Raw genomic sequence first — 3,841 nt, 5'->3', positions numbered from 1 at the left:
AAAGGTTCAGGCATGGCCGAATGGCCAGCCCCCATGATCTAAGGACTATGCGCCCCCAGATGTTCCTTAGATCTAAAGTGATCAAAAGATGTCTAATACAATAGTTAAATGTCCTATATATACTAGACTAGCTACTAGGGTTTACATGAGTAAGTAATTGATGCATAAATTCACTTCCGGGGCCCACTTGGTGTATGTTTGGGCTAAGCTTGATCTATCCACGAGCTGAGGCTTTTATTGGAGTTGAACGCCGAGTTATAGCGTGTTTCTGGCGTTCAACTCCGGGTTATGACGTGTTTCTGGCGTTTAACTCCAGACAGCAGCATGTACTTGGCGTTGAGCGCCACTTTACGTCGTCAATTCCCGAATAAACTATGAACTATTATATATTGCTGGAAAGCTCTGGATGTCTACTTTCCAACGCTGTTGAGAGAGCACCATTTGGAGTTCTGTAGCTCCAGAAAATCCATTTTGAGTGCAGGGAGGTCAGATTCCAACAGCATCAGCAGTCCTTTTGTCAGCCTTTTTCAAAATTTTGCTCAAGTACCTCAATTTCAACCAGAAATTACCTGAAATCACAGAAAACACACAAACTGATAGTAAAGTCATGAAATATGAATTTAACATAAAAACTAATGAAAACATCCCTAAAAGTAGCTTGAACTTACTAAAAATTACCTAAAAACAATGCAAAAAAGCGTATAAATTATCCGCTCATCAGTTACGCTCTCTCGCGCTGCATGATTAAGAAAATTGTGTGTGCGAAGTATAGTAGGTGCGATCATACCAGAACTAATGCACCGGATCCCATCAGAACTCCGCAGTTAATCGTGCTTCGCCAAGAGTAGTACTAAGATGGGTGACTTCTTGGGAAGTCCTCGTGTTGCACATCTTTTTTTTTTTACGTCTTACCGACGCTCATTCTTTCAATGACGCTATCCCGAGTAGGACACCTAAGGGCGAGCCGCAATGGCCTCATCCTCGGCTGGCACCTACGGTACCCGCAAGGCTTCGCGGATAGTGTTACGCTCTATCGCGCCACCTGGTTAAGAAAATTGTGGGTGCGAACTATAATAGGTGCGATCATACCAGCACTTATGCATCGGATCCCATCAAAACTCCGCAGTTAAGTGTACTTGGGCGAGAGTAGTACTAGGATGGGTGACCTCCTGGGAAGTCCTCGTGTTGCACCTCTTTTTTTTTTACGTCGTGCTGACCTTCGTTCTTTAAATGACGCTATCCCGAGTACGACACCTAAAGGCGAGCTGCAATGGTCTCATCCTCGGCAGGTACCTACGGTACCCGCAAGGCTTCGCGGATAGTGTTATACTCTGTCGCGCTGCATGATTAAGAAAATTGTGTGTGCGAAGTATAGTAGGTGCGATCATACCAGCACTAATGCATCAGATCCCATCAGAACTCCGCAGTTAATCGTGCTTGGCCGAGAGTAGTACTAAGGTGGGTGACCTCCTGGGAAGTCCTCGTGTTGCACTTTTTTTTTTTTACGTCTTGCCGACGCTCATTCTTCCAATGACGCTATCCCGAGTAGGACACCTAAGGGCGAGCCACAATGGCCTCATCCTCGGCAGGCACCTACGGTACCCGCAAGGCTTCGCGGAAAGTGTTACACTATATCGCGCCACCTGGTTAAGAAAATTGTTTGTGCGAACTATAATAGGTGCGATCATACCAGCACTAATGCACCGGATCCCATCAAAACTCCGCAGTTAAGTGTACTTGGGCGAGAGTAGTACTAGGATGGGTGACCTCCTGGGAAGTCCTCGTGTTGCACCTTTTTTTTTTTTACGTCGTGCTGACCATCGTTCTTTAAATGACGCTATCCCGAGTAAGACACCTAAGGACGAGCCGCAATGGCCTCATCCTCGGTAGGCACCTACGGAACCCGCAAGGCGTCGCGGATAGTGTTACGCTCCCTCGCGCCGTATGGTTATAAAAAGTTTGTGTGTGAACTATAATAGGTGCGATCATACCATCCCTAATGCACCGGATCCCGTGCGATCATACCAGCACTAATGCAACGGATCCCATCAGAACTCCGTAGTTAAGCGTGTTTGGGCGAGAGTAGTACTAGGATGGGTGATCTCCTGGGAAGTCTTCGTGTTGTACCTCTTTTTTTTTTTTTTACGTCTTGCCGACGCTCATTCTTTAAATGACGCTATCCCGAGTAGGACACCTAAGGGCGAGCCGTAATGGCCTCATCCTCGGCAGGCACCTACAGTGCCCGCAAGGCTTCGCGGATAGTGTTACGCTCTCTCGCGCCGCATGGTTAAGAAAATTGTGTCTGCGATCATACCAGCACTAATGCACCGGATCCCATCAGAACTCCCTAGTTAAGTTACTTAGGCGAGAGTAGTACTAGGATGGGTGACCTCCTGGGAAGTGCTCGTGTTGCACCTCTTTTTTTTTTTACGTCGTGCTGACCTTCGTTCTTTAAATGACGCTATCCCGAGTACGACACCTAAGGGCGAGCCGCAATGGTCTCATCCTCGGCAGGTACCTACGGTACCCGCAAGGCTTCGCGGATAGTGTTATGCTCTGTCGCGCTACATGATTAAGAAAATTGTGTGTGCGAAGTATAGTAGGTGCGATCATACCAGCACTAATGCATCAGATCCCATCAGAACTCCGCAGTTAATCGTGCTTGGCCGAGAGTAGTACTAAGGTGGGTGACCTCCTGGGAAGTCCTCGTGTTGCACATCTTTTTTTTTTACGTCTTGCCGATGCTCATTCTTTCAATGACGCTATCCCGAGTAGGACACCTAAGGGCGAGCCGCAATGGCCTCATCCTCGGCAGGCACCTACGGTGCCCGCAAGGCTTTTCGGAAAGTGTTACGCTATATCGCGCCACCTGGTTAAGAAAATTGTTTGTGCGAACTATAATAGGTGCGATCATACCAGCACTAATGCACCGGATCCCATCAGAACTCCGCAGTTAAGCGTGCTTGGGCAAGAGTAGTACTAGGATGGGTGACCTCCTGGGAAGTCCTCGTGTTGCCCCTTTTTTTTTTTTTTTTTTTTACGTCTTGCCGACGCTCATTCTTTAAATGACGCTATCCCGAGTAGGACTCCTAAGGGCGAGCCGTAATGGCCTCATCCTCGGCAGGCACCTACGGTACCCACAAGGCTTCGCGGATAGTGTTACGCTCTCTCACGCGCTGCATGATTAAGAAAATTGTGTGTGCGAAGCATAATAGGTGCGATCATACCAGCACTAATGCACCGGATCCCATCAGAACTCCGCAGATAATCGTGCTTGGCCGAGAGTAGTACTAAGATGGGTGACCTCCTGGGAAGTCCTCGTGTTGCACATCTTTTTTTTTTACGTCTTGCCGACGCTCATTCTTTCAATGACGCTATCCCGAGTAGGACACCTAAGGGCGAGCCGCAATGGCCTCATCCTCGACAGGCACCTACGGTACCCGCAAGGCTTCGCGGATAGTGTTACGCTCTATCGCGCCACCTGGTTAAGAAAATTGTTTGTGCGAACTATAATAGGTGCGATCATACCAGCACTAATGCACCGGATCCCATCAAAACTCCGCAGTTAAGTGTACTTGGGCGAGAGTAGTACTAGGATGGGTGACCTCCTGGGAAGTCCTCATGTTGCACATTTTTTTTTACGTCGTGCTGACCCTCGTTCTTTAAATGACGCTATCCCGAGTAGGACACCTAAGGACGAGCCGCAATGGCCTCATCCTCGGTAGGCACCTACGGTACCCGCAAGGCGTCGCGGATAGTGTTACGCTCCCTCGCGCCGTATGGTTATAAAAAGTGTGTGTGCGAACTATAATAGGTGCGATCATACCAGCACTAATGCACA

The 3,841-nt window shown here is 48.3% G+C and overlaps 8 non-coding genes and 2 pseudogenes across 8 annotated transcripts; all 10 read left to right on the top strand.

Moving 5' to 3' along the window:
- The first annotated feature begins 773 nt into the window (after nucleotides 1–773).
- Nucleotides 774–892, top strand: LOC127744326 (uncharacterized; annotated as a pseudogene).
- A 183-nt stretch (nucleotides 893–1,075) lies between these two features.
- Nucleotides 1,076–1,194, top strand: LOC127744376 (5S ribosomal RNA). Its single transcript, XR_008005368.1, has one exon. It is a non-coding gene; the product is annotated as a 5S ribosomal RNA (ribosomal RNA).
- A 182-nt stretch (nucleotides 1,195–1,376) lies between these two features.
- Nucleotides 1,377–1,495, top strand: LOC127744302 (5S ribosomal RNA). Its single transcript, XR_008005301.1, has one exon. It is a non-coding gene; the product is annotated as a 5S ribosomal RNA (ribosomal RNA).
- Nucleotides 1,496–1,676: 181 nt separating this feature from the next.
- On the top strand, nucleotides 1,677–1,795 carry LOC127744357 (5S ribosomal RNA). The gene has a single exon (XR_008005349.1). It is a non-coding gene; the product is annotated as a 5S ribosomal RNA (ribosomal RNA).
- Nucleotides 1,796–2,011: 216 nt separating this feature from the next.
- Nucleotides 2,012–2,130, top strand: LOC127744321 (5S ribosomal RNA). The gene has a single exon (XR_008005320.1). It is a non-coding gene; the product is annotated as a 5S ribosomal RNA (ribosomal RNA).
- Nucleotides 2,131–2,300: 170 nt separating this feature from the next.
- LOC127744332 (uncharacterized) lies at nucleotides 2,301–2,418 on the top strand (annotated as a pseudogene).
- Nucleotides 2,419–2,601: 183 nt separating this feature from the next.
- LOC127744309 (5S ribosomal RNA) lies at nucleotides 2,602–2,720 on the top strand. Its single transcript, XR_008005308.1, has one exon. It is a non-coding gene; the product is annotated as a 5S ribosomal RNA (ribosomal RNA).
- Nucleotides 2,721–2,902: 182 nt separating this feature from the next.
- LOC127744343 (5S ribosomal RNA) lies at nucleotides 2,903–3,021 on the top strand. Its single transcript, XR_008005333.1, has one exon. It is a non-coding gene; the product is annotated as a 5S ribosomal RNA (ribosomal RNA).
- A 192-nt stretch (nucleotides 3,022–3,213) lies between these two features.
- On the top strand, nucleotides 3,214–3,332 carry LOC127744373 (5S ribosomal RNA). The gene has a single exon (XR_008005365.1). It is a non-coding gene; the product is annotated as a 5S ribosomal RNA (ribosomal RNA).
- Nucleotides 3,333–3,514: 182 nt separating this feature from the next.
- LOC127744312 (5S ribosomal RNA) lies at nucleotides 3,515–3,633 on the top strand. The gene has a single exon (XR_008005311.1). It is a non-coding gene; the product is annotated as a 5S ribosomal RNA (ribosomal RNA).
- Nucleotides 3,634–3,841: the final 208 nt, after the last annotated feature.

Source organism: Arachis duranensis, unplaced genomic scaffold (genome assembly GCF_000817695.3).
Source record: "Arachis duranensis cultivar V14167 unplaced genomic scaffold, aradu.V14167.gnm2.J7QH unplaced_Scaffold_27300, whole genome shotgun sequence".
NCBI classification, from domain to species: domain Eukaryota; kingdom Viridiplantae; phylum Streptophyta; class Magnoliopsida; order Fabales; family Fabaceae; genus Arachis; species Arachis duranensis.
The sequence above is the reverse complement of the archived record's forward strand: the minus strand, read 5'-3'. Positions and strand labels throughout refer to the sequence as shown.